Below are 12514 nucleotides of genomic sequence, written 5' to 3'. Positions count from 1 at the left end.
CCCCTATTACTAAAGACAGAAACCCTATATTAAAACTCTGTGTTTTACCTAATCATCTCTTGTTTGAGAGGAAGGAATGATCTACTCGTTCTGAGCTGTTGATTTATTTCTAATTATTCAGTCACTGGAAAACCCCACCTTTTTACTGCAGAGGTTAAAACACACAAGCATACATGCACACACCCATTAGAGAGAACCTCTGGCTTTCTCCTTCTCCTCCCCCACCTAGCACACTCACGGGAGCCTATGTGTGAAGGAGAATCTCAACTGTAAGCCACATATCATTCACACAGTTTAAGACAGAAGAATTGGTATCAGACATGTGAAATCAGAGGGCGATTTTGAGGCGAGAATAAAATGCACCACCTTCCCCAGACACAGGCGCAACGTGTTTGTCCGTTGGTGCCCCGGGGGACTGGCCTGGTTCTGAGGACGCAGAGTCCTGGTAATGCTGCACTTAGTGCGAGAATGTGTGTGCAGCCTCGGCCTGAGAGTGTGAACCAGATCTCCAAAGGGCCTTAGTGACTCTGGTGACTTAGTCGGAGCACTTGGGAAAGATGGAGCCAGAGACAGCTTGTTCTCTATTCCCCCCTGTAACGTCGCGCCAGCGCCCAATGCCTTCCGGTCCCACCGAAGAATGGAAATTAGAAAACGGCCAGGGTGCCTCCGGAGAGAGCTTTAGCAACCCAGAACTCGGCCGAAGTCTCCAGAAATGAGGAGTGGAGGCGGATTGCAGCTTCCACAGCACTGCGGCACTTTTCCTGGGATGACAAACAGCCATTCAACAAAGCGCCCCCCCCCCCCCCCCACCACCAAGTCACGCAAAGCAATCCACTCGGCGTATTTCTGCGGTGGGGGAGAGTGTTATTTGGGCACTCACCCCTCAGTTTGTTATTCTGAGAGGGGGTGCGGCAGGCGTCTCTCGGTTCAAGTCGCAGAAGCCAGGAGCCTTCGCAGCCCTGCACCTCTTCCTTGCCCGCTTGTGAAACAACACTGCTCCAACTCAGGGATCATTTAAGCAAGATGAGTAGAACAGTACTTCCGTTCGCCCAACGGCAGGGCGTCCTTCCTGAGGAGCTGAAGGTCTAACTGTAGATTCAGGATCTTTCCTTCTCGTCTGCCCGGGGCCGGCGAGACGCTGTCCCGACACCTTCGGCTCCCCTCCCCTCGCCCCGCAGTGTGGCGGAGAGAAGAACGCGAGGCAGGATCCGGGCCCCTCAGCCAAGAGCTGGTGTGTTCCTAGATAGAACCCAGCGCATCTGATGGTGTTTCAGAATTACATTGAAAACATGTAGCCGTCTCATACTTTTAAAAATAATTTGAACAATACACCTCCGTAACCTGTTAGGATCTAATGAGCTGAGATGAAAGTCTTGGAAAAATCAAAATGTTCTCTAAGAAGGCCAAATGTCACTTTTCTTCCCCCACTGTAAGCCGCCTTCGGGTAGCCTCGGCGCCACCAGACTCTCCGGCCGCCGCTGGTCACAGGTCTTTTCTTTTTTTCTTTCCATCTTACCAGGAGAGACCCAGAGCACCGGGTTGGGCCGGGGGGGGGGGGGGGGGGGGGGGGGCGCTTAACCAGCTGCTTCTATCCGCGCAGTGAATGGGCAGAGCCCAGGGATGCTTCCTGGAGGGGAAGCCGGCGTGGCGCAGTGACCCGGTGCAGCCCGCAGTCCCCCAGAGAGAGCGACCCCCCCCCAAAAGTGCAGAATGCGGCCGCGGCAAATTCTCTAGCGACTGGGACCCCCGCCCCCACCCCACCCCGCACACGGTGAAGTTCCAAGACTTAAACGCTTTAGAGCAGATTGGGTGACACATTTTCGGCAGGAAGCCCAGTCATTTGGGGATGGGGCGGAGAACGGAAGGGGTGGGGGAGAGGCCCTCGGAATCCATCTTTTGCTCGATTTTTCTCCAGGTCGCCGCGCCCGGAGGACAGCCCGGAAAGGTCCGCAGCGGCACTGAGCCCCCACTGCTGTCCCCGGGCGGGCGCGACTCGGCGTCTCTCCAGAAACGCAGCCTCTCGGGAAACTTCTGTCACCGGTCCTTCTCAGCAAGCCCAGAGGCGTCTCAGCCAGGGCGGGGGCGGCTCCGGGAGCCCAGGCTGGAACACGCTAGGGGGGCAACCGCAGTCACACTAGGCTGTTCTCTTCCCTCGGAGGCCTGCCCTGAAGCTTAAGCCGCTCAGGAATCGGATTTTAATGTAAAGAAACCGGACTCTGAGGCTTCGGCAGTGCTGCGGTGGGGATGGGAGCTGGAGGAAGGAGACCACACCCGGAGAAAGCAGCTCAGGCCCAGGCGGGCTTGATGCGACCACCTTCCGATTTCGTGACAGGCGTGGACCAGCTGCGTTTGCATCACTTAGGTGCTTGTTAGAAATGTAGAGCCTTGGCCCCACCCCAAGCCTATTGAACTAGAACCTGCATTTTAACCAGAACTCAGGTGATTCAGGTGCGCATTAAGCGTGAGAAGCCCTAGTAAAGAGAAGAACCAGTTTAGATCTGCAGCTCACTCCCACTCTTGGGTGTGGAGAGGGAGGCGGAGAAGGTAGTACGCCTTTCTGTATAACAAAAGGGAGGCAGGAAGAGAGGCTCAGCTTTCTCCCTTTGCATGTTATAAGCTACACATTGGCCAAAGGCTAGACATTCGTTTCATGTCTTTTCTTCTAAACATTCACTCATTATCCTAGACAGTTTCGGTGGAAGAACTTGTGTAGAATATTGAGGGCCAGCACTCACTTCCATTTGGAGGCCTGCCGAAGTAAGGCCATTTGGTACTTCCCTTTGTGATGTCCTGGGGCCCTCATCCCCCAGACCCTTTGAGGTTGCCCAGGCCCTTGTGGGAAAACTTACATGGGAGAACCCAGGTGAAAATTACTGGTATAATATTCTCTCGCTCTCTTCCAGGGGTGGGTGGTGGTTCGAAAACATGCACTAGAAATTTCTCTGGACCTCATATCTGCCCCAGGGAGAGCTTTAGCCTGGCCTGGGACCAGGCAGAGTCAGCGCTGGTGTATGGGAGGACCAATGAAGGAAGAAGGCGAGGCTCAGAAGAGGGCTCAAGGCCTCTGAGCCCATATGTTGGGCCAGTCTTTGTCCTGGGGCTGGATGCCAGGTTCAGGGGCTCATTGTAGGCCACATCTGCTGGTAAGAGTTCCAGGAAGTTTATATCATTCATTCACTCATTCATTCAACAGATAATTTACAAGTACCTTCTATAGGCCAGATACTGTCCTTGGGCCCTGGGGGATTCAGCATTTACAATAAAAACGTCCTGTTTTCATAGAGGCAGATGAGTTTTAAAAAACATATATGCTATCTCGGGTGATATGGGTAATAAAGAAAAATAAAGTAAGGTAAGTGGGATAGAGTTTGATCAGGGGGTGCCCTTTTATGTTGGTTGGTCAGGGAAGGTTTCTCTGTTCAGGTGACATTGGTCGGAGACCTGAAACAAGTGAGAAAGAAAGCAGGTAACAGGTGCTCTGAGGTGGGAGCCTGCTCAGTGTGTTGGAATAAGAATAAGGAGGCTGAGGTGAGAAGTGGTGCAAGGTGAGGTCAAGAGACGTAGTGGGTAAGCAAGGTGAGGCCTTGCAGACGGAGTGAGGACTTTCAATTTTACCCTGCGGGAGATGGTAAGCCATGGAAAGTCTTGGGAGGGCTTCCAGTCAGAACAGTGACATGGTGTGTCTTGTGTGTTAATAATCACTCTGGCTGTGTGTTGAAGATGAGTGAAGGGGGCAAGTGTGGAGGTTCCTGACAGTTGGCGAGTAATGATGATGATTTGTTCATAGATCCTTGTGCTGGGGGCTCTGGGTTGGGGTAGAATTCTGCATAGATTTTGGAAGTAGAGCCAGTGGAATTTGCTGGAAGGTGAGATGTGGGAGAATGAGTGGAGTCAAGGATGACTCCAAAGTTTTTAATCTGAGAACCTGGGAGAATGGAGTTTTTCCTGAGTGAAATGGGGGAAGATGCAGCAGGTTTTGCAGCCGGGGCAACATCAAGGGTAGGTTTTGTCCATGTTATATGTGAGGCTGCAATCAGATATGTGTGTTTGAAGTTCAATGCTTGGGGTACAAATCTTGCTAGTGTTTTGAAGTTTTCCCCTTCAATATCATTAGCCCTTCAAAGAAAGAGCTCCATGGGTGCAAAATTTCATCGAATAATAGAATTCCAAAGTGAGAAGCTACCTAAGATATTTCTTGTTTTACATACAAGGAAACTGAGATTCAGAAGAATAAAGTGACTTACATGATGCAATTGGTTACAGCAGAGCTGGAACTAGAGTCTAAGACTCCGGTGTATTTCCCTGCACCATATAGTGCTGTCCCGTCAAAAATAATGCTATTGTTATTCTTGTTCTTTTTTGATGGGCCCAGATATCAGTAGATTGTGTTGTAGTCTTTTCGGTTACCGCAACACTGGTTCAATAGTGGACAGATCGGTATCATTTAACATGGGATTTTCTCTCCCTCTCCCCTTTTCTTCCTCTCTGGGATTTTTGAATTTGTTACTGATCATTTGATATCTGACACATGAAATAGTTCTATCAGGGGTCACCTATTGCCTTGGAAATAAGTGTATAAATCAGACAAGCTCAAGGCGTTTGACACTCACCTGTCTTCTTTTGCTCTTCAGATCAACAGTGAGTTGTTCATGTAAAAAAAACATACAGTTCGAGAAACCACTTGAAATTCTCTTCTTCTTAAACAGACACTTGCCTGTAAAATAAACAAGCTGAATTTAAGTGCTTAGTTTTCAATTCAGTGAACTAGTTGAGTGACTCCGGCTTCACACACTGAGAATTCACTTTGTGCTCTGTCCCCTGGAAGATGGGCAGCTGCCGTTCCAGTGTGGGGATCAATGTGGGGATAGCCATATACTGCTGTCATTTTGGAGGGGTGTGGCTGTCACCCCAGCAGCATGGAATCTGGGACTCTGTCTGTTGTAAGAGTCCCCTTCTCCCAGGGCACGCATGTGGGACATGGAGTTGAAGCATGACGCTAAAGGACCAGAAAATAAAGCCAGCTTTTTGTTTCAGAGCAAGCAAATTGCCAATCGTAATTCCTGAAGCAGAACTTTTTGACCAGGAATGACTTGACTCTGAAACATCAAGATCAGAAAATTGTTTGGAAAGCCTTAAATAATTGCCCGGCGATTGCAAGCAGCCCATGCATGCCATCAGCTCTAAGGCCATGTTACACGGTGGAAGCCAACACATTCATTTTACATCTCTGTCATCAAGCTTGTTTTCTCCTTTGTCCCCATCCTACTATCCATATGGGGATAAAGTCCCCATCTGTGCATTCCTTTCATTCTTCGCAGCTGAGATTTCAATTTCAATGACTATAAAAATGATCACCATCACAAGGTTTAGGTTTGATAGTGTGTTTTACTTTTGATAGCACTTTCACCTTTTCTCATAACACTGAGAGCTCGGAGGACATGCATTCTACACATTTTACGGGTTAAATAAGGGCACAGAGGTTGTGGCAGTTGGCTTCCTTTGAGAGACCATCTCAACTTCAATGTCTCATGGGCAGTCAACTTCCCATGGCAAAGCGTCTGTCCCATTTCCCTTCCTTTTCCCTAAACCTGCCCTCTTAGTCTTCTCCTTGTGTTCTCATATCAATATGGAAACTCCATGCTCCCTGTTTCCTAGGCCAAACACTCTGGAGTCACCTTCAATTTCTCTTTTCTTCTACTCTCTGTAATCCTCCATTGACAAACCTTAGTGACTTTACTTTCAAAATATGACCAGTGACCTGGTACTTCTCACCATCACCGGTGCTACCTCTTTGATTCTAAGTTTGATACCAAACTTGCAGTAGTTTCCTGACTGGCCCTTTTGTCCTCAGCTCCTCCTGTCCCCCATCCATACTCAACATAGTAGCCAGAGTGATTCTTTCAAAATGCACCTGTGTCATTCCTTTGCTCAGAACCCTCTAAAGCTTTGCACTTTATCCTGCACTGGATCAGGCCCCACCTCTCTTTAATGTCTACTTCCCTCTTGACTATTCTGTTCCCACCACCCTGGCCTCCTCGTTACTCCCCAAACATGCCAAATAAGGATTCACTTAGAGCCTTTGCACTTGATGTTCTTTTGACCTGAAATGGATTCTCTCATATGTATCTGTATCTTTCTCATAGATATCTGCATCTTATCTCTTCAATATGTCCTATGTATTAGAGAGAACTTCCTTAACTATCTTATATACAATAGCAACTCTTTTCTCCCCATTCAATATTTCCTAATCTCCTTACTCTACTTTCCTTTTCTCCAAAGCATTTATCACCCTCTGAATCCTTTATATTTGTTTTCTGTTTCGTTTTGTTTTTCCCTTCTCCCTCCCACAGGAATATAAGCTCCACAAGGAAAGGACTCAATTTATTTACTGCTATATTCCTTGGGCCTGGAGCTATGCCTGTCCCATAAAATATTTGTGCTTACAAATATTTGTTGAATGACTAAATGAGTTAATGCATTCAGAGTTGTTCAGGATGGAATGGACTGCTTGGTAGACAGTAGACCTCATCACCGGGGTTTTTCCAGTATTGGCAGATTGTTATAAAGTGGACTTAAGGATCACAGGGGTAGGACTAAACTTGATGTCCTTTCAAGGACAGTGTTTTGGTGTAGAGTAGAGAGCATGTATCCGAGAGAACTGGTCTAAGTCTTTTCTCTGAGTGTTACTGGTTGTGTGACATTGGATGTTTCTCAAAGTCCCCGATCTTCAACTCCTTATCTGTTACAATGGATTTTATACTTTTCTTTTCATAGGGTGGTTATGACCTTGAAATTAAGCAAAGTCATTTATGTAAAGCCTTTTAGCCTGTTTCCTGACACTTACTAAATGCATAATAAACATAAATATAACTGTGATGATAATGTTGCTTCCATCCTCAGGATTCTGAGAATCTGTGGAGGGACATGCCCAAGGCCACCCAAGAGATAAGTGTATTTTTTGACTATTAGTTAGATCATGCTTTCCCCACCAAACTCCATTGTCAGTTCTTTCTCTTCAGGCTTTCTTTCTTAGTTATGGTAAGATTCTTACCTCTCCTGATCCTCCTTTGGTCTCTTGAATTGCTGTCCTTTTTGAACTTTTTTCCTCAAACCTGTTTCGCCTACATCGTGACCCTGGCTATTGATACTTATTTTGCCTAATGTCAATTTTTAAGCCAAAAACAACCTCACCACAGATTGCTTCCCCTGCATCATATTCAAGTCAGATGAATCAAATATCAGTTACTCACTTCCATAGCTGATATGACTCCCCCGTGAACTGGATGCTCAATGAACATCCGTGGATTATAAATTGGTAGTTTGAACTTTAAGAAAGGGCCAAGTATAATAATAATAATAATAAAGATTATTTTTGTCAACCAAATCTTTTTATTTTCATAATCTATACAGTTTGGGGTTGTAGTATTGTGGCTTTGAAACTGTTGAATGAACTGGAACAAATAGATTACAATGACCAGACAAGGGAGCTGTTTGCAGAAAGATGGTGGGATATGATAAATGCTGCATCCATGTAATAATCTAGTCTGGTGATTAATTTAAAAAAAATGAAAAAACATTTATAATATATTGAAAAATGTTACTGAATTTGTTACTGAAAATGTGGGTTACTTAATGATATTTTCAGCATGATCACATCCATCCATATCGATTTGTACATAGAAAAAAGTTGGAAGTGTGCTAAAATATAACAGTTATCTAAGATGGCAGGAATATGGAAGAATATTCTACAATGCCAATATTCCACAATGAAAAAGTCATTACACTTGAATGTAAAAGTTAAATATCCTTTCTTTTATTTTTATTTATTTTTATTTTTTATTTATTTTTTAAATATTTTATTTATTTATTTGACAGAGAGAGACACAGCGAGAGAGGGAACACAAGCAGGGGGAGTGGGAGAGGGAGAAGCAGGCTCCCCGCAGAGCAGGGAACCCGATGCGGGACTCGATCCCAGGACCCTGGGATCATGACCTGAGCTGAAGGCAGTCGCTTAACCAACTGAGCCACCCAGGCGCCCTAAATATCCTTTCTTTTAAAGAATGTCCTAGGAATGCATGTGGTAGGACCCACTGGTGATTCTCCCCTTATATGTATGGATAAATCACTTCCCTGAGCTTCCATTTCCACAAATTGAGAAGAGAAATCACAATATCTGTCCTACATATTGTGAGGCCTTAAGCAGGATGATGTATCTGAAGCTCTTTTCTAAACTATAGAGAAATAGACAAGTTTTAGGTGTTTTAATTATCGGCATTGCTGTAGAGACGATGTCGCCGTTGCATAGAGACTCATGTGACCAGCTATCTTTGATATGACTCTTCTCCAGCATATTTTCTGACCTTCTGTCTTTTGGGGGGGGCACAAACACAGCCAGGCCTCATGTGCTTCTTGGGTGACTGTGCTGGACATGCTCATGTCCAACTCCAAAGGAGGTAGGCCTGGAAGAAGGCCTTGATTACAACAAGATTCTGGTTTTCCTGGAAGCTTACTTTTGAAATGATTCCTGCTTGAGCATTGTTTTCAAGTAGGTAAAAACTAGATTTTGAATCTGTTAACTATAACCCTTCTGTCCCTGAGACCCACCTGTGTCCTGATTATTTTCTGCATTTGCATTCAAATCCTACCATTGTTTTAGTCCCAAAGCTGATCAGATGCCCTTACCTTGATTCATGTGAGAAATAGCCCATGCCTGCCACCTGGGGACCTCAGCTTTGTGGGTAGCATTTGGGCCTCCTTTGGTCTGAGATGTGCAGTTTTTCCAGGAAGTGAGATGCAGAGAAGTTGAGACTCATTCCATCTGCCATCTTTACTGCACTGTGTCCTCTTTAGGAAAGATGTGACACTGGCAGAATGATATGGCCTTCCCCTTGGCAAGCAGTTCATGGTGAGGGGGTCATATGCTGAATGGCTCCAAATAGTGCCATTATTTGTCTCTTAGAGACAAAGGGCATCTGCTAAGACCCTTGTTCCTGAGTAAGATGAGTCATTCCATAAAGAAGATGATCTATATAAAGGGCCTAAACATTCCCTTGGTCTAAAGCTGGAAATGAGGAAAAATCTGAACGGATTAATGATGCATTGGTTTTAATTCATTGATCCAGTGATTAATGATCTTAATTTTTATACACAACCTTGGAACTTTTGGACAAAGGGGAAAGAGAAAGACAGGGGCCTCAAATGGAAGTGTATAAGGAGAAAGGAAGCAGACAGCAGAAAGGAAGCTGGGATGGGCACTTTGTAGTTATTTTAACCTTCTTAGAAGTTTCACTTTAAAGATAGCTTAGTTCAAATTTGCATTTGGATTTTCCTGGTTTATTGATCCTGAGACTAGTTCTCTTGACCATAGCTTCCTGATTGTTCATTGTTAAGACAAGCTAAAATAAACATATATCCCCTGACTAATTGACAAATAGCATTTTTGAGCTCTAATCACAGGATAGAGAATTTACTCTGACCTAATGCTTCACAAGAATTATATCCCTTAATCTACAAATAACTCTTTTATTGGCCCTATTTTGCAGATGAGAGAACTGATGTTCAGAAAAGAGAGTTGCCCAAGGTCACACAGTGAGTGTGCCAGTCATTTGTCAGTTTGCGCTCAGCTCCATACCTCACCTTGGCCCTGCTCTGCTCTGTAGAGGAACCACATATCCCAGACTCCCTTGCTGAATAGCTTCCAGGGAGTATGGGCCAATGGGAGGTACTGGTGAAAGAGTGGAGGACAGGGAGAGGGGAGAATCAGAGGATTTTCCCTGGCATTCCCAGCCCTGCTTTAGGCAGCCTATCCCATGGTGCTTGCATCTCCCTTTTGAGTCTGGCTTCCGTTGGACAAGGCCTCCCTCCCATAGTCTCAGTTCTCACCAGGCTGCCTCTGCCGCCAGGGGCCTAAGCTTCTGCCAGATGGCCCTGGCTTCTGGGTTCTGGTAACAACATCTACTTGTGTCACTCCAATCCCAGAGATGATAACGGCTTCTTTCTGTTACTAATTTCTGATTGCCTCATTGTCTCCTGCTAAGGACTAAATTGTGTCCCCCTCAAGTTCATATGTTGGAGCCCAAACCCCTCAGTATGACTATATTTGGAGATAGGGCCTTTATGGAAATGGTTAAGGGTGAATGAAGTCATAAGGATGGGGCCCAGATCTGATAGAATTCGTGGCTTTATAAGAAGACAAATGAAATGATCTAGCTCTCTCTCTCTCAGCCATGTAAAAACACAGTGAGAAAGTGGCTGTCTACAAGCCAGAAAGAGACCTCTCTCCAGAACCTGACCATACAGGCATTTTGATCTTGGACTTCCAGCCTCCAGAACTATGAGAAAATAAACTCTGTTGTTAAGCCACCCAGTCTAGGAGATTTTGTCACGGCAGCCAGAGCTGACTAATTCACCCCCTTTTCACTTCTCAACCTTGCCTTAACTTTGTGTTACCATTTCCCTGCATTGATTCCCATGCTGTTTGAAACCCTTAGAATGTTTTTGTATTTTTCTTGAGTGACCTCTGACTTAGCAACTCAGCTAGGAAGTTCAGACCTGAGATTCCAAACCAAAATCTGTGTTTTTAAAAGCTATGTTGTATTTCTTAGATTGTTTTCATTGTTTGCAGAGATTTGAGGGAAGATTTGGGGGAAGAGCCAAGTAAATAATTTGAAACCAAGGCTCTGTCTGACCAGTACCACCGAAAAGGATGGAAATAGGAAAAAAAAAAGTTTCAAGTTTTGAGAAGTTCTCAATATGACATTTCAGACACAGCCTTTGTAGTTACGGGCAGAGGTTGGGAGTATGCATAGAGATAGATGACTCTTGTTAGTGGCCTTGCTCCAATGCTGCAGCAAGGGGGGCAGGGGTATTGTGTCTGTGCAATGTGGAAATTGATATTCCTTGCCAACATCATGAAATGTATCATATGATGAAATGCCAAGCGTGGAACTGAATCGAGTGTTAGCATGGCAGTTAATTATATAGTTTTCTCTTTTCTGATAACACATGGAATTATAGAAGGTTAATATGGGCAAGGTATAAGTCTCTAATGTTATTAATTTTCTCATCCTTTGACAAGTCTTTCTCCTTTCTCCAGTAAGAGTTCACTTCTTTTTACCCAGTTTGAGGAGGAGGTAAATACTTTGAAAGGCCTCTTTCACTTTTTCCCCCCAGACCTTGCATTTTGCATCTTTTAATGAGAATATTGAGATCCATGTCTCTTCCTGAGAACTATAAGCATATCCTTCACAAAGGACATGAAGCAGAGCAGTTTGCTAATTGACAATGAGAAAGTGAAAACTTTAGGAATATTGGTGGCTATTTCATGGGCAGCTGATTAAGAATGGAGATGGGCATCAGTCCTCCAAATGTCATGACCACATGATTTGTTTCTATTTATAATACTCATTCTAATATGCTAAGGGAATGAACCCAGTAGATGGACACGGTTAACTTCTTTCACAGGGACATGGTGATTAGTAAGATAGACAGTAATGCCCAGCGAAGGAAATTTCATCTCAAGTTATGATAGTAACAGATTGCAGTGAGTGGGTTATGGAAGTGAAATAACAAAATTTGTCCAAATTTCCAACAGGTTACATTCAAGAAACACTTTTTATTAGAACTGTCCAAACCTATTTAATGATAGATACATAGAAATAATTTCACTTGATACCTAATAATCACTTTAATCCAATCAAAATACTTTTCCTTGTTTTCTCTAAGGAACAAATTGTTGATCAAAGATGATAGGCAGGTACAGTTGCTGTACCCTACAGAATACTTATGTTATAGGTGAGTAACTAATAGAAGAAACATTCATTTGTTTGCTCATTGCCTTCTTTAGAGTGTGAGAAATGGAAAAAATAGGGACATGAGGTGTTTCATGTACCAGTCAGAACCTTAATATACTTTATTTGGTAAAGAGGATTCCACAAAGTAAATTTACATATTCAAGCAGAGGATAATGGAACCTAGCTGATAACCCAGGGGAACTGATGATGGATGTGATGTTTCTGCCATTTATACAGCAATGAGTTATAAACGAACACTCCAGGAGGTCAGTTAATTCCTCCATAAACTAAAAAAAAAACAAAAAAAGAACAATGGGGACTGCTTAGGGCAGGCGAGGCCCAGTGGACAAAGATTCATTCCAGAGGTGAACAAACACAGAATATATATTTGCTATCTTTTCTAGAAATGTATGTAGTGGAAAAGGTATGGGCTTTATATGAGAAAGGCCTGAATTCTAATCCTTAGGCCCAAACATCTGCAAAAAATGACAATGAAAATAATACTTGCACATATATTTCTTATGAGGATTCAATGATTTATTACATGTAACGTGCCTGGCATATAATAAGCTTCACAATTATTATTGTGATGAGTTATTTGGATTTGGGCCTGGGCCTTCACCTTTCTGAAGGTCCGTTCTAGGAAAAAGGGAATTGAGATTGATATGACTCCTCAGAACTTGCACCAGTGTAGGGGGTCAGATATTGGAATGGTGGAAAGA

Source organism: Neomonachus schauinslandi, chromosome 2 (assembly GCF_002201575.2).
Source record: "Neomonachus schauinslandi chromosome 2, ASM220157v2, whole genome shotgun sequence".
Classification (NCBI taxonomy): Eukaryota; Metazoa; Chordata; class Mammalia; order Carnivora; family Phocidae; genus Neomonachus; species Neomonachus schauinslandi.
Note: the sequence above shows the minus strand (reverse complement) of the source record.